General features: G+C 46.0%; 1 protein-coding gene and 1 long non-coding RNA gene across 3 annotated transcripts in view; both read left to right on the top strand.

The window, feature by feature from the left end:
* The window catches only part of EXOSC1 (exosome component 1), a 128,618-nt gene that overhangs the window by 10,091 nt on the left and 95,434 nt on the right, over positions 1-23,093 (top strand). The gene's annotated exons all lie outside the window — the stretch shown is intronic.
* Positions 2,519-19,358, top strand: LOC138302053 (uncharacterized). The gene is made up of 3 exons (XR_011205246.1): positions 2,519-2,613; positions 7,068-7,239; positions 19,079-19,358. It is a non-coding gene; the product is annotated as an uncharacterized lncRNA (long non-coding RNA).

Below are 23,093 nucleotides of genomic sequence, written 5' to 3'. Positions count from 1 at the left end.
TTGTAATGATGGATTCTTCACCGCCCATAGTCTCTATTGCATTCTTTTGTTTTTACATTATGCAATCAACTGGTCTCGTATCATCCCATTCCTCATATTTCAAAATTGACATTGTAGCGATACTTCTCTTAATCTCGTCACAAATTGGTCTATGGTCTCATGACTTTTCTTTAGTGGAGTGGAACATTTATTTCTGCACATCACTACATTTCTGTCTTTGACAAAATGTGTCTCCGGTGTCGCCTTAGCTTCGAGATTAACTTCTGCTGCTGGTTGACTGTTGTCGCCCAAGACATGTTGCCCTTCTTCACTTAATGTACTCAATAACCATGCTTTTTTCCTAGCTGGGCGAAATTCCCTCCCATCTAAAGCGTCTAAATAATTTTCCAACATTTCTATCCATTCTTCCCATTCAATTTGTGAGGTTAAAGTTTGGTCCAAAAATACTGGTGGGGGAATTAAAGCTCTTTCCATAATCTCACAAAAGTTGATATTAATGTATTATCATTAACCTCTATCTGTGTTTTTTTTTCTTTTTCTCTTCATATCCTTATATGATATCCGTATCCTATAACCATGTTGCAACTGAGTAACAGGTACTTCTTTTTGGGGAGTGCCTGTCAACGTTGTGGTGTGTATCACTGTGTTATCAGCAAATAATAGGCACTCCTCGTTATGGTGTGCCTATCACTGTGTTACCACAGAGTGACAGGCTTTCCTCATTACTGTGCATGTACAGACATTGTGCTGTGCATAAAATCTGGTACAATCTCTCCCAACCAATTAAGATGGCCTCTACACGCCATGCATGTGTTTCTGCAGGAATTAGAGCTTGTTTATATAATACTTCCCAACGAGTTAAGATGGCCCACCTCAATGTCGCTGTACGTGTGTTTTTGCAGGCATTAAGGTTTATTCACTCACATAAATCTTCACATCCAGGAACCGTTTCTGGCTTGTGCAAGCAAGTTTACGCGCCGCCCGTAATCTGCTCGTGCCAGCGATAACCAATATAATTGGTTCATGCGTAAGTTTATACAAATATTGTAACCCATATATATATGTGCATATATCGCTTGCTTTACATATAAATCGTTTGCCTTGTTATTGCCGGCATTTCCTCGTGAGGCTCCTCTCTTTCTGATGTGGGTCCTCACACTCATTGCCTCTGCGCCAAGAACAGTTACAACGGCCGGTTGTAATAATGGATGATTTATTAACATGCGAGTCTTGGCGCTGTCGGTGCTCCCTCTCCAGCCAGCTGTAGATCTCAACTGACTCGTGAGAGAACGCTGCAGCCTCCAAGAACCTAGAATATAGATTACTACACAAGATTCACATTACAACACCTTTAAAGCTTTATTCACAGAGAAAGGCATTTGAAACTATCAAGAGAACGAATGGGCAGCATAGTATAAGGAAAAGCAAGGTCCTAAGAATGATGTTGTGGGTCAGTTGGCTTTTAAGGAAAAGCAAGTTAGCCAAGGTCTTAACTAAATCTAACTTTTTCAGATCAATTCTGCACTAGTTTTGCTTTCTGGAAAATACTACACTTGTCACAAACTCTGTGGCACAGACGCTATTGTATTTAAACCAATCATTAAAAGGTAGAGGGCACATGTGGAGTCACTGATAAATATTTTTTATAAAAAAAGAGCCCAGTATCCGGTCTCTTCTCCCCTACAATTCTAAAGAATCATAACTTTCTCTTTACTTTTTTTAACCTCAGGAGAGTACACATTGATTTCAAAGTTAGAAAACAGCCACTGCTTTAACTGATGTAGAATATCTTGATAATGTAAAAAAAAAAAAAAAAAAAGAAAGTATCACATTTTTTTGGGGTTCTGCCTTTTTGTGGTAACCAGGCTTATTTTTTTTTTTTTTTTTTTCATCATTCTCACGAATTGTATCTTTTAATATGTCCAGTTCACTATATTATGTCAGCTGATGTTGTGACATCCTCAGTCATTCTGTTGAAGGTATTGTTTATTGTTTGGAAATTAAGCAGTATACATCAAAATTGATTTTGCCCACAGGTTTTAGGAGTTGAATTAGGTGGATGACATGAAGGAAGGGTAAATATGATATTTATCAAAACCAGTGTGTAAAAGCAAAAGATGTTCCGCTTCTCTTTTCACTTAACTGAATGGTGTTGCATCATCACAAAAGCCATTGGCTCTAGCTCTTTCATCTTTGCATTAGCATGTTTGTTTTCCATGTAGTACAAGAAAAGTTTTGAGTGTAATTTGCACTTGAGGTGTCTTAGACATGTGCCCAAATAATCCAAACAGTTCAAACACTGGAATTGTTAACAGCTTTTTAATCTCTGCAGAATATCGATCCCTGATGCAATGGATTTGTAAACAGTATGAAGAGAAAAATAGTTCAGATAGTATGGACACATCATGCCATTAACAAGGAGCTAGAACTAGACACCCAAAAATGTCTTCCATCAGATACCACACCTCAGATAGTGAAAGAGGTCTAATTTCCAGAACAAAATATATTTACAGAGAAACGAGTGGTGACAGGAAGAATGAAGATGAGAAAAGACTACTAGTAGGACAGCCAGCAGTCTCCCTCGCCATTCAGATAAATTGGTCTTAATTTAAGGTAAGGAAGTTCTTAGCTGGGGAATTTTATGTCAAGACCGGAGGCTCTATTATGCATTCTTTTCTAACTTTATTTTAAATAGCAGCAGTCAAGAACTACAGCTCCCAGATGGACTACCAACGGGCTAGCCAATAGGAGTTAAAAGAAGTCAAATGTAGGACCAATAAGGGAACACCATGAACCATAGAGTCTACCCTTGAATGCAAGCAGCCCTCTTTTCTTGCTGCTCGCAGTCAAGATAAGCACTCTTTCATGGTCTCTCCGTTTCTGTGTTAATGAATATATTTGTACATTGCTTTAATGTTTTAATCTTTATTTTTTAAGTTGGTGGTTTAATTCTGCTCCGTTTTGCAGCATTTCGTGCTTTTCGTGTCCCCCCCCCATCCCTTTCAGGTCGCCTCGCGCGCGCTTACCGTTTGGTAACCCCCTCGCCTTTTTGAATTCTGGCCGCGTACTCTTCTGTCAGCGCGATTCCCTTTTATCGGGCAGCTGACTTCCGGAGATACATTTTTCTTCAGCCGACGTCACGGCCTCTCAACGCGCGTCCATTATTATCGCGTCTACCCGGTGGGAGGTCCGCTCTCTTCACGGGCGACTCCCCTCCTTAAAGGCTCCTTTTTTCAGCTCGGCGTGTGGTTTCCACTGCAGTCCGAACACGAAATTGGAGGGCGCGGCTCTCTGCTGTTCCTCTTCCTTCTTCTGCTCCGCCCTCAGGGAGCGTTTTTGCACCGAAGACACTACTCTTTATTTCTTTAACCCTTACCATCCCAGGATTTTTTTGGTTAAAGAGTTCAGCTTTGTTCTCTGTGGGTTTTAGCACACTGTCATACGTTTATTGATTTTAAAAGTGCTTTTATTTCTTCAATGGATTCTGATAATTCCCCAGTCATGCCAGATATTAACGAGGATGAGGAAATTTTCAAACAGGATTTAAATATATTCATACAATCCTCAGTGAAACATGCCTTACAGGCATCCATGGAGAAAATGTCTAAAAACATAGAAAACACAGTAAAGTTCATGGTGTCCAATTCTCTGGCCCATTCTGCGGGGGAAGGCAGAAAACATAAGCAGGCTTCGGTCAAACCTGCTAAAGGCGCTCAATTGGACAGTGAGGCTGCCTCACACCAGACTGAGGACTTGTTTCCTCCCAGGCCTCCTTTGAAGGAGGGGAATATTGCAAAGAAGTTCTCTTCTTCGCAGTTAAAACGCAAATTTAAATCAAAACTTATTGAGGCGCCAAAAAAGATTGTTGTTTCAAACATTTTGGACACTGATGATGAGGATATGGACGATTTGTCCCAATCTGACAATCCTGATGACATTTTTCCTCCATCCTTGCCTCCCTCTAAACGCTCTAAACTTTCTCTGAGTAATTCTTTGACCAACATAGTCGATTCAGAGGGCGTTCCTATGTTTGATCCCTCTCTGATACAACATCCTAACTCTACAGAATGGCTTCCCTCTGACTACGTAGGAGATTACATTTCATCCCGACTGCGTCTCCCTGTGGATAAACAAACACGGGCGAAATTGAAATCAGAATGCTCTAGGCCCTCCTTGGATTCCAACATAACCGCCACTCCTACTATCGATCAGTCCCTCATTACCTTTTTTAAAAAATTTGGCAAGGACCCTCGCAAGGGGGTCGACAAAGCCTGGACGACTTGCCAGGACAAACTCCTGGACGTGGTGGGTCCCCTGGCTCGTATTTTTGATTTAGCGGAAGCAGCTAGACTGAAGGATACTCCAATTGATCCGTCGGCTCTCTCTCTTTGGACCCAAAGAGCTTTCTGCCTTTTAGGTAACGCCAATTCAGTGATTATACACGAGAGACGTAAGGGTCTTCTGCTAAAATTGGATCCCAACTGGCTAACATGGCCACTTTGGATCCCGGTATCCAGGCAGACGGCAAGCTATTTGGGGACACTTTTATCAAAGATCTCTGCCGCTATGTATCTACCTTTTCATCTTTAGACAAGGCCCAACAATCCATAAAAAAGGTGTTTAATCAGCGTGTTTTTGCATGGGCCGGTAGAGGCAGGAGCCGCTTTACCGGCCGTGCGTACCGAAACCAGGGCGCAAGAGGCTCCTTTAATTCCTACAATTATTACGCACAGGAGTTTAAGCCACAGTTCTATCCACAACGATCAAGAGGCTTCCGTAACCGTGGACAACGCTACGTCAAACCAGCCAATACACAAGGTAAGCCTAATTTCTGGCCTTCCCGTAGGCGGCCGGTTACGTTATTTCCTTCCAAAATGGAGGTCAATTTCTTCAGACCCATGGGTTTTAAGCACAGTGCAAGGTTATTACATCGAACTCTTCTCCCCTCCTATTCAGTCCCATCTTCCCACTCCTCTAAGATACTCTCTTGCAATGTCCTATCTCATTTCTTCAGAGATTCAATTGCTCTTGGACAAAAACGCGATCCAGCCTTGCCTTCCCGATTCCTCCGGTTTCATCAGTTCCCTCTTTCTCGTTCACAAAAAGAACAAAAAACTCAGACCGGTTATCAATCTCAAATCTTTCAATCAATACGTGGTGTACCGGCACTTCAAGATGGAAACCATTCTCCATCTCAGGGATATTCTTCTTCAATACGACTGAATGGTCAGATTAGATCTCCAGGACGCTTATCTCACCATACCTATTCATCCTGCTCACAGGAAATTCTTGCAGTTCCAATGGTGGTCAAAAACGTAGCAGTTTTCTTCTCTTCCTTTTGGCCTTTCTTCGGCACCTTGGTGTTTCACGAAACTGTTGAAACCCGTCGTTGCGTATCTCAGATCCCTAAGTATCAGACTTATAATTTATCTCGACAACATCCTTATTTTGCATCAGAATGCATCTACCCTTCTCTCTCAACTTCAAACAACGACTTCTCTCTTTATCGACCTAGGTTTCCTTATAAACCAAGAAAAATCGATGGTTGTACCTTCCCAACAAATAGAATTTCTTGGGTTCCAAATAGATTCGGTCTCAGCCACCCTTCTCCTGCCAAGGTTTCCGCAATCAGAAGAGAACTTTCACTCACGCTTCAAAAAGATCAAATCTCTCTCAGGTCTTCAGCAAGGGTCGTAGGTCTTCTCTCCTCTTCAATTCAGGTCATTTTTCCAGGCCTGCTCCACTACCGCACTCTACAACGACTGAAAATTCTTCATCTTCGCAGAGGTTTGGCATTTTCTGACCTCGTGTCGATAGACGACGAATCTCGGATGGAAATTCAGTGGTGGATATCCCATTTACAGGCCTGGAACGGCAGGTCCATCTTCCCCTCTGTGCCCGATCTTGTGTTAGAATCAGATGCAGTCTCACAGGCTGGGGCGCCCGTTGTGGTTCGATCTCGACTGGCGGTATATGGTCCATAGGGGAGTCAAAATTGCATATAAACTGTTTAGAGCTTCTTGCAGGTTCCTTTGCAATCAAAAGTTTTACAAAAAACAGGGCCCGGTGCTCCATCCTTCTCCGCCTGGACAACATAGCCGCTGTATGATACATCAACCATCTGGGGGGCACCAGATCCAGACCCCTTGCTCCTCTAGCCAAGAGCCTTTGGGGAATTTTGTCTGTCCCACAAATTCTCCCTTCTGGCCGAATACCTCCAAGGCGCTTTGAATTTTATAGCAGATTGGCATTCCCGGCATCTCAAAGATACAAGCGATTGGAAGCTGCATCCGTCAGTTTTCCAACAGCTCGTGGAAAAAATGGGGTCCCTTTCACATCGATCTCTTTGCGTCACGACTGAATTCGCAACTTCCACTTTTCTTCAGCTGGTGCCCCGATCCCTTGGCCACCGGTACTGCCGCTTTCCTCCAAGATTGGTCTCAATCTGTCGTGCCGCGCCCGCAAGCACGGGCCGCCGCGGCGCAACTCTGAGACCGCGGTGGGCCGCGGCTCGATTCAAGGGTCGCGGCACTCGCCGCGGCCCTTTTCTCCGGCCGCGGATTCCTGGGCAAACGCGGCAGGACCGGAGAACCCGAATCGGGTCACGGTCCTTGCCGCGCTGAGCGCGTAAAGCATAAATAGCGCATTGGGATTCCCGGTACCCCCTCCTTTACACCACTTACCGGTCACATGATCAAAAGCCGGATGCCTGCACTTGATTAGCTTTTATGCATGCTTTTCCCCTTCCCAGCATGCTGTTCACTTCCTCTCTTCCCTGCATGTAGTGTTTCTCTTTTTCAGGTGCATGTTCTCTATTCTTAGTTATGATCTTTTCCCCAATCCAAGATGGTGGTATTACTACTTCCTGTTTTCCACTTCCTGTCTAGGGGTATATAAGGGGAATCTAGTTTCTTTCTCATTGCGTTGCAACACTCCTGTGGTGGTAGTCACGCTCCGGCTGGTTTCCTCTTGTGGAGCCAGTTGTTCTTGATCTGTCTTCCGTCTCCAGAATTCCTGAATTCCAGAATCTTAAGTCCTAACGTCCTTGTGTCCTCCTTCTGTTTCAGGGAGTTCCTGTTTTTTACCCTTTTGGGGTTTTTCCTCTGGGACTCCTTCTGGAGGGCACGGACTGTAGTGGCTTACTATTTTCAAACAGCACCGTGGCTACCGGAAGGGGTTGCTCCTACCTCGGCCAAAGCAGGAACCAGGGCCGCTCACCACCTCTCTCCAACCTCGACGGTAAGCCCAGGGTGAATCGTGACACAATCTCTCAATTACTCCTTCCCTCCTTTCATCTTAATCAACAGGGTGCTCGCCCAGGTCAGACGTTAAAAGGCATTTCTGGTCCTTGTAGTTCCCTTCTGGCAATCTCAGGTCTGGTTTCCCCCTCTACTCGAACTAACTATGGACTTCCCCATTCTCCTCCCAGTGTTCCCCTCTCTCCTCCTAGACCCATTCGGATCTCCCACAATCTAGTCCTCAACGGTTCATTAACCCTTTCAGCTTGGAAGATCTCCGGTTGTTCCCTATTTCGGCAGAGTCTTCAGAACTCATTTGCAATGCCTGGGCTCCTGGCACAAGACGAGCCTACAGATCAGCATGGGCTCTTTGGTCAGGCTGGTGTGTGGGAAAATGTGCCGATCCCTTTTCAGCAGATCTAAATCTAATTATTAATTTTTTTTAGCCGCGCAAGCTAGTGCAGGTAAGTCTTATCAAACTATAAACCTCCAAAGATCAGCCATTTCTATGCACCACTGTTATTTTGACGGTAGACCAGTTGGGGAACATCCTTTAATCTGTCGACTCTTGAAGGGAGTCAAATTGTCCAAACCTCCGTCCTCCAAGTATTCCCATACTTGGGATGTTTCTTTAGTGTTGAATTTGTTCCTTAATTGGTCAGACAATTCAGTCCTTTCTCTAAAATGCTTTCTGCCAAACTCACTATGTTGTTGTGCTTGATTTCCATAAAACGAGTTTCCAATAAGTCTCTGGACGTGTCTTCCCGCCAGTTTTTACCTAGAGGTGTGCTATTTCATATTTCCAAACGTACTAAAACCAATCTTCATTCTGTTTTCTATCCTTTTTTCCCTGACAAACCAAAACTCTGTGTGGGTCTTTGTTTAAAGGAGTATGAAAAAAGAACCTATAACCTGAGAATGTCCTCTTCCAATCAATTGTTAATCTCCTTCCGTAAGCCCCGTAAACCAGTTTCTTCAGCCACCTTGGCCCGTTGGGTTAAATGGGTTATGTCCCTGGCAGGTATTGGTGTTTCCACTTACGGAGCCCATTCCACTAGGGGAGCCATGGCTTCTAAGGCCTTCTCACTGGGTTCCAGTTTGGAGGACATTCTCAGGTCGGCCAATTGGTCTAACGATACTGTTTTTAGGGCTTTTTCCTGTAAACCTGCTAGAACTGCAACTTCTTTGGTTATTGACATGCTTTAAACTTGCATAATAGAGCCTCCGGTCTTGACATAAAATGTAGATTTTCCTAGTAATTTATGACGGAAAGTCTTAATTTTATTAAAGACATGGAGGCGAATATTATCCCACCGCTGTTTTGCTACTTGTAGGAAGTTGGCTCTGTATGTGCTATTTCAAAGTAAGGAATAGCATGCACAGAGTCCAAGGGTTCCCCTTAGAGGTAAAATAGTGGTAAAAAGAGATAATACTAATGCTCTATTTTGTGGTAGTGTGGTCGAGCAGTAGGCTTATCCAAGGAGTAGTGTTAAGCATTTGTTGTACATACACATAGACAATAAATGAGGTACACACACTCAGAGACAAATCCAGCCAATAGGTTTTGTTATAGAAAAATATATTTTCTTAGTTTATTTTAAGAACCACAGGTTCAAATTTAACATGTAATATCTTGTTTGAAAGGTATTGCAGGTAAGTACATTAGGAACTTTGAATCATTTCAATTGCATGTATACTTTTCAAGTTATTCACAAATAGCTACTTTAAAAGTGGACACTTAGTGCAATTTTCACAGTTCCTGGGGGAGGTAAGTTTTTGTTAGTTTTACCAGGTAAGTAAGACACTTACAGGGTTCAGTTCTTGTTCCAAGGTAGCCCACCGTTGGGGGTTCAGAGCAACCCCAAAGTCACCACACCAGCAGCTCAGGGCCGGTCAGGTGCAGAGTTCAAAGTGGTGCCCAAAAACGCATAGGCTAGAATGGAGAGGAGGGGGTGCCCCGGTTCCGGTCTGCTTGCAGGTAAGTACCCGCGTCTTCGGAGGGCAGACCAGGGGGGTTTTGTAGGGCACCGGGGGGGACACAAGCCCACACAGAAATTTCACCCTCAGCAGCGCAGGGGCGGCCGGGTGCAGTGTAGAAACAAGCGTCGGGTTTGCAATGTTAGTCAATGAGAGACCAAGGGATCTCTTCAGCGCTGCAGGCAGGCAAGGGGGGGCTTCCTCGGGGAAACCTCCACTTGGGCAAGGGAGAGGGACTCCTGGGGGTCACTTCTCCAGTGAAAGTCCGGTCCTTCAGGTCCTGGGGGCTGCGGGTGCAGGGTCTTTTCCAGGCGTCGGGACTTAGGTTTCAGAGAGTCGCGGTCAGGGGAAGCCTCGGGATTCCCTCTGCAGGCGGCGCTGTGGGGGCTCAGGGGGGACAGGTTTTGGTACTCACAGTCGTAGAGTAGTCCGGGGGTCCTCCCTGAGGTGTTGGTTCTCCACCAGCCGAGTCGGGGTCGCCGGGTGCAGTGTTGCAAGTCTCACGCTTCTTGCGGGGAGTTGCAGGGTTCTTTAAAGCTGCTTCTTGAAACAAAGTTGCAGTCTTTTCGGAGCAGGTCCGCTGTCCTCAGGAGTTTCTTGTCGTCGTCGAAGCAGGGCAGTCCTCGGAGGATTCAGAGGTCGCTGGTCCCTTTGGAAGGCGTCGCTGGAGCAGAGTTCTTTGGAAGGCAGGAGACAGGCCGGTGAGTTTCTGGAGCCAAGGCAGTTGTTGTCTTCTGGTCTTCCTCTGCAGGGGTTTTCAGCTAGGCAGTCCTTCTTCTTGTTGTTGCAGGAATCTAATTTTCTAGGGTTCAGGGTAGCCCTTAAATACTAAATTTAAGGGCGTGTTTAGGTCTGGGGGGTTAGTAGCCAATGGCTACTAGCCCTGAGGGTGGGTACACCCTCTTTGTGCCTCCTCCCAAGGGGAGGGGGTCACAATCCTAACCCTATTGGGGGAATCCTCCATCTGCAAGATGGAGGATTTCTAAAAGTTAGAGTCACTTCAGCTCAGGACACCTTAGGGGCTGTCCTGACTGGCCAGTGACTCCTCCTTGTTGCTTTCTTTGTTCCCTCCAGCCTTGCCGCCAAAAGTGGGGGCCGTGGCCGGAGGGGGCGGGCAACTCCACTAAGCTGGAGTGCCCTGCTGGGCTGTGACAAAGAGGTGAGCCTTTGAGGCTCACCGCCAGGTGTTACAGCTCCTGCCTGGGGGAGGTGTTAGCATCTCCACCCAGTGCAGGCTTTGTTACTGGCCTCAGAGTGACAAAGGCACTCTCCCCATGGGGCCAGCAACATGTCTCTAGTGTGGCAGGCTGCTGGAACTAGTCAGCCTACACAGACAGTCGGTTAAGTTTCAGGGGGCACCTCTAAGGTGCCCTCTGTGGTGTATTTTACAATAAAATGTACACTGGCATCAGTGTGCATTTATTGTGCTGAGAAGTTTGATACCAAACTTCCCAGTTTTCAGTGTAGCCATTATGGTGCTGTGGAGTTCGTGTTTGACAAACTCCCAGACCATATACTCTTATGGCTACCCTGCACTTACAATGTCTAAGGTTTTGTTTAGACACTGTAGGGGTACCATGCTCATGCACTGGTACCCTCACCTATGGTATAGTGCACCCTGCCTTAGGGCTGTAAGGCCTGCTAGAGGGGTGACTGACCTATACTTGCATAGGCAGTGAGAGGCTGGCATGGCACCCTGAGGGGAGTGCCATGTCGACTTACTCGTTTTGTTCTCACTAGCACACACAAGCTGGCAAGCAGTGTGTCTGTGCTGAGTGAGAGGTCTCCAGGGTGGCATAAGACATGCTGCAGCCCTTAGAGACCTTCCTTGGCATCAGGGCCCTTGGTACTAGAAGTACCAGTTACAAGGGACTTATCTGGATGCCAGGGTCTGCCAATTGTGGATACAAAAGTACAGGTTAGGGAAAGAACACTGGTGCTGGGGCCTGGTTAGCAGGCCTCAGCACACTTTCAATTGTAAACATAGCATCAGCAAAGGCAAAAAGTCAGGGGGCAACCATGCCAAGGAGGCATTTCCTTACACAACCCCCCTCCCCAAACGAAAGAGGATGAGACTAACCTTTCCCAAGAGAGTCTTCATTTTCTAAGTGGAAGAACCTGGAAAGGCCATCTGCATTGGCATGGGCAGTCCCAGGTCTGTGTTCCACTATAAAGTCCATTCCCTGTAGGGAGATGGACCACCTCAACAGTTTAGGATTTTCACCTTTCATTTGCATCAGCCATTTGAGAGGTCTGTGGTCAGTTTGAACTAGGAAGTGAGTCCCAAAGAGGTATGGTCTCAGCTTCTTCAGGGACCAGACCACAGCAAAGGCCTCCCTCTCAATGGCACTCCAACGCTGCTCCCTGGGGAGTAACCTCCTGCTAATGAAAGCAACAGGCTGGTCAAGGCCATCATCATTTGTTTGGGACAAAACTGCCCCTATCCCATGTTCAGAGGCATCTGTCTGCACAATGAACTGCTTAGAATAATCTGGAGCTTTTAGAACTGGTGCTGAGCACATTGCTTGTTTCAGGGTGTCAAAGGCCTGTTGGCATTCCACAGTCCAGTTCACTTTCTTGGGCATTTTCTTGGAGGTGAGTTCAGTGAGGGCTGTCACAATGGATCCATATCCCTTCACAAACCTCCTGTAATACCCAGTCAAGCCAAGGAATGCCCTGACTTGAGTCTGGGTTTTTGGAGCTACCCAGTCCAGAATAGTCTGGATCTTGGGTTGGAGTGGCTGAACTTGGCCTCCACCTACAAGGTGGCCCAAGTAAACCACAGTTCCCTGCCCTATCTGGCATTTGGATGCCTTGATAGAGAGGCCTGCAGATTGCAGAGCCTTCAAAACCTTCTTCAGGTGGACCAGGTGATCCTGCCAGGTGGAGCTAAAGACAGCAATATCATCAAGATAAGCTGTGCTAAAGGACTCCAAGCCAGCAAGGACTTGATTCACCAACCTTTGGAAGGTGGCAGGGGCATTCTTTAAACCAAAGGGCATAACAGTAAACTGATAATGCCCATCAGGTGTGGAGAATGCTGTTTTCTCTTTTGCTCCAGGTGCCATTTTTATTTGCCAGTACCCTGCTGTCAAGTCAAAGGTACTTAAGAATTTGGCAGCACCTAATTTATCTATGAGCTCATCAGCTCTAGGAATTGGATGAGCATCTGTCTTGGTGACAGAATTGAGCCCTCTGTAGTCCACACAAAACCTCATCTCTTTCTTTCCATCTTTGGTGTGAGGTTTGGGGACTAAGACCACTGGGCTAGCCCAGGGGCTGTCAGAGCGCTCAATCACTCCCAATTCCAGCATCTTGTGGACTTCCACCTTAATGCTTTCCTTAACATGGTCAGACTGTCTAAAGATTTTGTTCTTGACAGGCATGCTGTCTCCTGTGTCCACATCATGGGTACACAGGTGTGTCTGACCAGGGGTTAAGGAGAAGAGTTCAGGAAACTGTTGTAGGACTCTCCTACAATCAGCTTGCTGTTGGCCAGAGAGGGTGTCTGAGTAGATCACTCCATCTCCTGAGCCATCTTTTGGGTCTGATGACAGAAGATCAGGGAGAGGTTCACTCTCTGCCTCCTGATCCTCATCTGTTACCATCAACAGATTCACATCAGCCCTGTCATGGAAGAGCTTAAGGCGGTTCACATGGATCACCCTCTTGGGGCTCCTGCTTGTGCCCAGGTCCACCAGGTAGGTGACCTGACTCTTCCTTTCTAGCACTGGGTAAGGGCCACTCCATTTGTCCTGGAGTGCCCTGGGAGCCACAGGCTCCAGAACCCAGACTTTCTGCCCTGGTTGGAACTCAACCAGTGCAGCCTTTTGGTCATACCAACACTTCTGGAGCTGTTGGCTGGCCTCAAGGTTTTTGGTTGCCTTTTCCATGTACTCTGCCATTCTAGAGCGAAGGCCAAGTACATAGTCCACTATGTCTTGTTTAGGCTCATGAAGAGGTCTCTCCCAGCCTTCTTTAACAAGAGCAAGTGGTCCCCTTACAGGATGACCAAACAGAAGTTCAAAGGGTGAGAATCCTACTCCCTTCTGTGGCACCTCTCTGTAAGCAAAAAGCAGGCATGGCAAGAGGACATCCCATCTCCTTTTGAGTTTTTCTGGGAGCCCCATGATCATGCCTTTTAATGTCTTGTTGAATCTCTCAACTAATCCATTAGTTTGTGGATGGTATGGTGTAGTGAATTTGTAAGTCACTCCACACTCATTCCACATGTGTTTTAGGTATGCTGACATGAAGTTGGTACCTCTGTCAGACACCACCTCCTTAGGGAAACCCACTCTGGTAAAGATACCAATGAGGGCCTTGGCTACTGCAGGGGCAGTAGTCGACCTAAGGGGAATAGCTTCAGGATACCTAGTAGCATGATCCACTACTACTAGGATGTACATATTTCCTGAGGCTGTGGGAGGTTCCAGTGGACCAACTATGTCCACACCCACTCTTTCAAAGGGGACCCCCACCACTGGAAGTGGAATGAGGGGGGCCTTTGGGTGCCCACCTGTCTTACCACTGGATTGACAGGTGGGGCAGGAGAGGCAAAACTCCTTAACCTTCTGGGACATATTGGGCCAGTAGAAGTGGTTGACTAACCTCTCCCACGTCTTGGTTTGTCCCAAATGCCCAGCAAGGGGAATATCATGGGCTAAGGTCAGAATAAACTCTCTGAACGACTGAGGCACTACCACTCTCCTAGTGGCACCAGGTTTGGGGTCTCTGGCCTCAGTGTACAGGAGTCCATCTTCCCAATAGACCCTATGTGTTCCATTTTTCTTGCCCTTGGACTCTTCAGCAGCTTGCTGCCTAAGGCCTTCAAGAGAGGGACAGGTTTCTTGTCCCTTACACAGCTCTTCCCTTGAGGGTCCCCCTGGGCCTAAGAGCTCAACCTGATAAGGTTCAAGCTCCAAAGGCTCAGTTCCCTCAGAGGGCAGAACTTCTTCCTGAGAAGAGAGGTTCTCTTTTTCTGACTGTGTTGCAGTTGGTTTCCCAACTGACTTTCCTTTTCTCTTGGTAGGCTGGGCCATTTTTCCAGACTCCAGCTCTACTTTTTCACCCTGTGCCTTGCATTGTGCTCTTGTTTTTACACACACCAGTTCAGGGATACCCAGCATGGCTGCATGGGTTTTTAGTTCTACCTCAGCCCATGCTGAGGACTCCAGGTCATTTCCAAGCAGACAGTCTACTGGGATGTTTGAGGAGACCACCACCTGTTTCAGGCCATTGACCCCTCCCCATTCTAAAGTTACCATTGCCATGGGATGTGCTTTAGTTTGATTGTCAGCATTGGTGACTGTATAAGTTTTTCCAGTCAGGTATTGGCCAGGGGAAACCAGTTTCTCTGTCACCATGGTGACACTGGCACCTGTATCCCTCAGGCCCTCTACACTTGTCCCATTAATAAAGAGCTGCTGCCTGTATTTTTGCATGTTAGGGGGCCAGGCAGCTAGTGTGGCTAAATCCACCCCACCCTCAGAGACTAGAGTAGCTTCAGTGTGGACCCTGATTTGCTCTGGGCACACTGTTGATCCCACTTGGAGACTAGCCATTCCAGTGTTACCTGGATTGGAGTTTGGAGTGGAACTTTTCTTGGGACAGGCCTTGTCTCCAGTTTGGTGTCCAGACTGACTACAGTTTCGACACCAGGCCTTTTTGGGATCAAAGTTTTTACCCTTGTACCCAGGATTGTTTTGTGAAGAGGCTCTGGGCCCACCCTCCTGTGCAGGTTTTTGGGGGCCTGTAGAAGACTCTTTACTATTTTTAGTTTTGGCTGTCTCACCACCTTTCCCCTGGGGAGGTTTTGTGACCCCTTTCTTTTGGTCACCCCCTGTGGAAGTTTTGGACACCCTTGTCTTGACCCAATGGTCCGCCTTCTTTCCCAATTCTTGGGGAGAAATTGGTCCTAGGTCTACCAGATGCTGATGCAGTTTATCATTGAAACAATTACTTAACAGGTGTTCTTTCACAAATAAATTGTACAGCCCATCATAATTACTTACACCACTGCCTTGAATCCAACCATCTAGTGTTTTTACTGAGTAGTCTACAAAGTCAACCCAGGTCTGGCTCGAGGATTTTTGAGCCCCCCTGAATCTAATCCTATACTCCTCAGTGGAGAATCCAAAGCCCTCAATCAGGGTACCCTTCATGAGGTCATAAGATTCTGCATCTTTTCCAGAGAGTGTGAGGAGTCTATCCCTACACTTTCCTGTGAACATTTCCCAAAGGAGAGCACCCCAGTGAGATTTGTTCACTTTTCTGGTTACACAAGCCCTCTCAAAAGCTGTGAACCATTTGGTGATGTCATCACCATCTTCATATTTAGTTACAATCCCTTTAGGGATTTTCAACATGTCAGGAGAATCTCTGACCCTATTTATGTTGCTGCCACCATTGATGGGTCCTAGGCCCATCTCTTGTCTTTCCCTCTCTATGGCTAGGATCTGTCTTTCCAAAGCCAATCTTTTGGCCATCCTGGCTAACTGGATGTCCTCTTCACTGGGGTTATCCTCAGTGATTTCAGAGGTGCTGGTCCCTCCTGTGAGGGAGCCAGTATCTCTGACTAGTATTTTTGGAGTCAGGGCTTGAGAGGCCCTGTCCTCCCTAGATAGGACTGGTAGGGGGGAATCTTCCTCCAATTCACTATCCTCTTCCTCTAATTCACTATCCTCTTCCTCTGAGTTGCCACCCTCAGAGGGGTTGGCCTTTTCAAACTCTGCCAAAAGCTCCTGGAGCTGTATTTTGGTAGGTTTGGGGCCTATGGTTATTTTCTTTAGTTTACAGAGTGACCTTAGCTCTCTCATCTGTAGATGGAGGTAAGGTGTGGTGTCGAGTTCCACCACAGCCACATCTGTGCTAGACATTTTGCTTCTAAAAGTTGGAATACTTTTTAAGAATCTAAAACTGGTTCTAGAATCTATTTCAAACTTTTACAAACTTTTAAACTCTAAAAGAAATGCTAAACAGGATCTAACACAAGGCCCTAGCAGGTCTTTTAAGAATTTAGAAAACTTTTCAAATTGCAAAAATCAATTTCTAATGACAATTTTGGAATTTGTCGTGTGATCAGGTATTGGCTGAGTAGTCCAGCAAATGCAAAGTCTTGTACCCCACCGCTGATCCACCAATGTAGGAAGTTGGCTCTGTATGTGCTATTTCAAAGTAAGGAATAGCATGCACAGAGTCCAAGGGTTCCCCTTAGAGGTAAAATAGTGGTAAAAAGAGATAATACTAATGCTCTATTTTGTGGTAGTGTGGTCGAGCAGTAGGCTTATCCAAGGAGTAGTGTTAAGCATTTGTTGTACATACACATAGACAATAAATGAGGTACACACACTCGGAGACAAATCCAGCCAATAGGTTTTGTTATAGAAAAATATCTTTTCTTAGTTTATTTTAAGAACCACAGGTTCAAATTTAACATGTAATATCTTGTTTGAAAGGTATTGCAGGTAAGTACATTAGGAACTTTGAATCATTTCAATTGCATGTATACTTTTCAAGTTATTCACAAATAGCTACTTTAAAAGTGGACACTTAGTGCAATTTTCACAGTTCCTGGGGGAGGTAAGTTTTTGTTAGTTTTACCAGGTAAGTAAGACACTTACAGGGTTCAGTTCTTGTTCCAAGGTAGCCCACCGTTGGGGGTTCAGAGCAACCCCAAAGTCACCACACCAGCAGCTCAGGGCCGGTCAGGTGCAGAGTTCAAAGTGGTGCCCAAAAACGCATAGGCTAGAATGGAGAGGAGGGGGTGCCCCGGTTCCGGTCTGCTTGCAGGTAAGTACCCGCGTCTTCGGAGGGCAGACCAGGGGGGTTTTGTAGGGCACCGGGGGGGACACAAGCCCACACAGAAATTTCACCCTCAGCAGCGCAGGGGCGGCCGGGTGCAGTGTAGAAACAAGCGTCGGGTTTGCAATGTTAGTCAATGAGAGACCAAGGGATCTCTTCAGCGCTGCAGGCAGGCAAGGGGGGGCTTCCTCGGGGAAACCTCCACTTGGGCAAGGGAGAGGGACTCCTGGGGGTCACTTCTCCAGTGAAAGTCCGGTCCTTCAGGTCCTGGGGGCTGCGGGTGCAGGGTCTTTTCCAGGCGTCGGGACTTAGGTTTCAGAGAGTCGCGGTCAGGGGAAGCCTCGGGATTCCCTCTGCAGGCGGCGCTGTGGGGGCTCAGGGGGGACAGGTTTTGGTACTCACAGTCGTAGAGTAGTCCGGGGGTCCTCCCTGAGGTGTTGGTTCTCCACCAGCCGAGTCGGGGTCGCCGGGTGCAGTGTTGCAAGTCTCACGCTTCTTGCGGGGAGTTGCAGGGTTCTTTAAAGCTGCTTCTTGAAACAAAGTTGCAGTCTTTTCGGAGCAGGTCCGCTGTCCTCGGGAGTTTCTTGTCGTCGTCGAAGCAGGGCAGTCCTCGGAGGATTCAGAGGTCGCTGGTCCCTTTGGAAGGCGTCGCTGGAGCAGAGTTCTTTGGAAGGCAGGAGACAGGCCGGTGAGTTTCTGGAGCCAAGGCAGTTGTTGTCTTCTGGTCTTCCTCTGCAGGGGTTTTCAGCTAGGCAGTCCTTCTTCTTGTTGTTGCAGGAATCTAATTTTCTAGGGTTCAGGGTAGCCCTTAAATACTAAATTTAAGGGCGTGTTTAGGTCTGGGGGGTTAGTAGCCAATGGCTACTAGCCCTGAGGGTGGGTACACCCTCTTTGTGTTTCCTCCCAAGGGGAGGGGGTCACAATCCTAACCCTATTGGGGGAATCCTCCATCTGCAAGATGGAGGATTTCTAAAAGTTAGTCACCTCAGCTCAGGACACCTTAGGGGCTGTCCTGACTGGCCAGTGACTCCTCCTTGTTGCTTTCTTTGTTCCCTCCAGCCTTGCCGCCAAAAGAGGGGGCCGTGGCCGGAGGGGGCGGGCAACTCCACTAAGCTGGAGTGCCCTGCTGGGCTGTGACAAAGGGGTGAGCCTTTGAGGCTCACCGCCAGGTGTTACAGCTCCTGCCTGGGGGAGGTGTTAGCATCTCCACCCAGTGCAGGCTTTGTTACTGGCCTCAGAGTGACAAAGGCACTCTTCCCCATGGGGCCAGCAACATGTCTCTAGTGTGGCAGGCTGCTGGAACTAGTCAGCCTACACAGACAGTCGGTTAAGTTTCAGGGGGCACCTCTAAGGTGCCCTCTGTGGTGTATTTTACAATAAAATGTACACTGGCATCAGTGTGCATTTATTGTGCTGAGAAGTTTGATACCAAACTTCCCAGTTTTCAGTGTAGCCATTATGGTGCTGTGGAGTTCGTGTTTGACAAACTCCCAGACCATATACTCTTATGGCTACCCTGCACTTACAATGTCTAAGGTTTTGTTTAGACACTGTAGGGGTACCATGCTCATGCACTGGTATCCTCACCTATGGTATAGTGCACCCTGCCTTAGGGCTGTAAGGCCTGCTAGAGGGGTGACTGACCTATACTTGCATAGGCAGTGAGAGGCTGGCATGGCACCCTGAGGGGAGTGCCATGTCGACTTACTCGTTTTGTTCTCACTAGCACACACAAGCTGGCAAGCAGTGTGTCTGTGCTGAGTGAGAGGTCTCCAGGGTGGCATAAGACATGCTGCAGCCCTTAGAGACCTTCCTTGGCATCAGGGCCCTTGGTACTAGAAGTACCAGTTACAAGGGACTTATCTGGATGCCAGGGTCTGCCAATTGTGGATACAAAAGTACAGGTTAGGGAAAGAACACTGGTGCTGGGGCCTGGTTAGCAGGCCTCAGCACACTTTCAATTGTAAACATAGCATCAGCAAAGGCAAAAAGTCAGGGGGCAACCATGCCAAGGAGGCATTTCCTTACACTACTAACATGTATTTTTCTTTCCCTCCCAGCGACTCCTGCATTACCTCCGTCATCGGGATAGTTCCAGCTACTCCAATTCTACTCTTGTCAGAACAGGACTTCAGGATTCATCTATCCAGGATCGTCACGACCCTCATATTACTCCGTCATTTTCTGCGTTGGTTGCCCGCGTTCAGGACTTCTTCTCCGTATCTTTTGCCTTGGCAATTTTAGGACTTATTTACCCTTTGTTTCATGACTCTGTTTAATCTGCTCGCTCAAGAAAAGAGGGCTGCTTGCAGTCAAGGGTAGACTCTATGGTTCATGGTGTTCCCTTATTGGTCCTATGTTTGACTTCTTTTAACTCCCATTGGCTAGCCTGTTGCAAGTCCATCTGGGAACTGTAGTTCTTGACTGCTGCTATTTAAAATAAAGTAAGAAAATAATGCATAATATTCGCCTCCGTGTCTTTAATAAAATTAAGACTTTCCGTCATAAATTACTAGGAAGATCTACATTAGTCCACAACCCCAGGAGTAAGCCATACATTGACAGTCAAGTTTTAGTTTCTAGTACAGTTCATCAACAAAGGAAATGATAAAGCAGGATGCGTTCAACTGCAAGAATATAGACCAGGCCTCGCAAAATCATAAAATTTTTACTAGACCTGCAGGTCTAGTAGCTTGAATAATCTACTCGACCGTAATGTACTTGACCCGGAAACTGGTCTAAAATGGTGTGATCCTAGGCAAATATTGTATTTTACAGTCACCTTTTTCTTCATTCTCACATATGAATGCACCTTCAAATATTTGAGTTCAGCATTTCTGCTGGAAAAACAAAAATCCTCTTTTGTTTGATTAAATACATTAAATGGGTACACATGATCCATGCATGACTTGCCTCTTAGTTTACTAATAGCTTTGCTATCATGGCAGGAGTGTTTCTCAGTTTGTTTAAACGCTCACTTTAAATATATTACTAAAGCATGATGTGGTAGCGTGCTGTCAATTACAGACAGTACATTTCCAAGAAATGTCCAAAAACCTTCCCACTAACTTGTAGCTTTACTGATAAAACGATATAGTGTATTAACAATCTGTGAAAATTGGATTTCAGAAAACATTTTTCATTTGCACATCACTGAGTAAAGTGTTGTGACCTTTTTTGTCATCCTATTAAAATAAGTTTTCATTACACAGAGGTACAAAAAATGGTCTTTCACAGCTACTGAAATATATTTTGAAATGTTTGTAAAGTTGACTTACTTATATAAATGCTGTATGTTAGTAAAAACCTGATTCGAAAAGCCTTTCATTTCACAGAGGTCAGACAGTTCAATTTACAAAATCCTGGAACTCTGCAGTCACAAGGAAAAGTATTTGTGCTGCAAGAAGACTAACTGACTTTTGACCTCTGTCTCTGAACACAGAGCAAATGTGACAAGAATAAGATTTAAAGGCATCTTAATTGCTAATTCCTTTCTGACTGAACAGAACACCTCTTTTTTTGTCCACTTGCCAGAAGGGCAGAGCGGAATCTAAAAATAGCTCGACCTCCTAAAATAAAACTTGCCTAGCAAGTGAGTAGATTTTTCGAGCCCTGTAGACTTATAGTCCGCTGTAGAAAGCTATACTGGCCATTAAAGGCTCACTCCAGCTTCAATGGCCGAGCCAAAGCCGAGGGCCTTAAACAAGGGAGCCGGACTTTAATGCCATTATAGCCCTGCTATAGAGGGCTATAAGGCTATTAGAACATTCTGCCACAAGAGGGCAGAATGTTGTAATAAAAATTCATGAAGCAGGAGCTGGAGGGAATTGAAATCCCCTTGGGCTCCGTAAGGCCTTCGTTCACAGCAACAGCAGTGAACCAAATCATTGGAATGTTGGAGCTCCAAGCTTCTACTGGCCATTAGAAGCCTGGAGCACTCTATTGTTTTCAACGGAGCTCCCAACATTATAATGCCCTAATATAGCCTTAGAACCTGCTGTAGCAGGCTCTACCGGCGAGAGCTTTTAATAGCCAGTAGAGCCCGCTACGGCAGGTTCTAAGGCTATTTGAACATTCTGCCATTAGAGGGCGTAATGTTCTCATAAATAAAACAAAGGCTTCATGGAACCGGAGGGGATTAAAATCCCCTCAGGCTCAGTGAGGATTTGTTCACAGCTGTTGCTGTGAACAAAGAAGATTGGAATGTTGGCGCTCCGGGCTTTTACCGGCCAGTAAAAGCCCGGAGCACTCCATTGTTTTCAATGGAGCTGCCAACATTCCAATGTTCTAATATAGCCTTAGAACCCGCCGTAGCGGGCTCTACCGGCTATTAAAGGCTCGCTCCCCGCGTTAAATGCCCGAGCCGAAGGCGAGGGTATTTAACAAGGGAGAGGGACTTTAATAGCCGGTAGAGCCCGCTACGGCGGGTTCTAAGGCTATTAGAACATTCTGCCACTCAGGGCAGAATGTTCTATTAAAAAAAAAAAAATTCACGGAGCCCGAGGGGATTAAAATCCCCTCTGGCTCCGTGAGGCTTTTTTCACAGCTGCTGCTGTGAACAAAGCGAACATTGGAATGTTGGCGCTGTGGGCTTTTACCGGCCAGTAAAAGCCCGCAGCACTCCATTGTTTTCAATGGAGCCCCCAGCATTCCAATGTTCTAATAATACTGGGAGCTCCTTGGAGACCACATGGCATTTGTGACATCAGTCCGATTAAGTCTGTTTGGAAACTGACATAAAGAACATAATAAAAAATGTCAAAAAGAACGTGACAAACCTATAAAGGCCCACAGACTTCAAAAGCACATGGTAGAATGCACTATTCCAAGATTGCAATCCTACTATAACAATCTTAGATGAAAGCTCCGCTTCAGACCAATCATGCATCCAGCACTGCAGTAGAATTTGCTCAGTGGAAGCTTACATGCTCTGATTCTGAGAACATCAGACCTGAACAAAAACAGTAGCTTCACATCCTTATAGAACGTTGTTCCCATCCTCTTGTCTGGGAACCCCTGTGGGTCTACGAAGCCTATTCACGGAGTCTGTAACTGCATAGAAAAATGTTTACAGATTAAATAAAGGATATCTAAATGTTTAAAAAAATGGAAATGTGAACACTTTAAAATGTTCTATAAATGTGCAGGAATTTAAAACTGGAGACTTTTAAAAAGTTGATGTCATTTTGATTTGTGAAAGCTGTGTATTTTCATCAAACACAATGTATGAACGACTAGTAGCCTCAATTGATGTAAGAAAAGGTCCGGCCTTCCAATTAAAATTGTTTTTTTGTTTGTGAATTAAATAAATGATACAATAATTTGTGTATTTGTTTGATAAATGCTTATTCCTGTATGTTTTGTGGTTTAAATCTTCGAAAATGCTTAGTTTTGGGTCCCCTGCTTCAAATGATGACTTATTGGGAGCCCCCTGATTCTGCTAGTGATTCATTGAGAGGCACTGGGTTTCGAAAATGATTAAGTGGGGATCCACAGAAGGCAAAAGGTTGGGAACCACTGTGTTAAAGCATTGGGTGTACACCTACTGTCAAATGCACCTGTGAGGTTCTTTGGAAAAGATTGCTTATTATCAACACCTCAGTGCCCCTGTTTTCATCCTTCTTTGGTGCATCCTGGGTAGGATTTCTTGAAAGTGGTCTTTTTCCCAGCTGTATGCCAACCATTCAGTGGTGAGCACTGAAAATAGTTTATGGTTGTGCTATGTATGGAACTACCCCCTGCAAGGTGGCAGTGCGAATGTCCTTGCATGTATGCTACTCAAGGAAAGGGTTGCTATTGTGGAAGCCTTATACCATTTTATGAGTAAATAAAAGCAGCATTAAAGCAAACGATGCCTGTGGTGGCACGTTATTAGGACAAGAAAGTCTGCATTTGGTGGTTGCAGTGTATTGCTGAAACGGGTGTTTCAAAAAGTGAAGACCGGTAACCTGGAATTCACCCATGCACAATGACACACCAGAAAATGTTGTCAAGTCACCAAAGCAAAGAAATATGCTTTCTTTTAGTTTAGATAAGTTGTTGAAAGGAGGAAAAACTGTGGTGCCATTGGAGAGT

This window comes from Pleurodeles waltl, chromosome 6 (genome assembly GCF_031143425.1).
Source record: "Pleurodeles waltl isolate 20211129_DDA chromosome 6, aPleWal1.hap1.20221129, whole genome shotgun sequence".
In the NCBI taxonomy this organism is placed as follows: domain Eukaryota; kingdom Metazoa; phylum Chordata; class Amphibia; order Caudata; family Salamandridae; genus Pleurodeles; species Pleurodeles waltl.
Note: the sequence above shows the minus strand (reverse complement) of the source record. Positions and strands in the feature narration are given on the sequence as shown.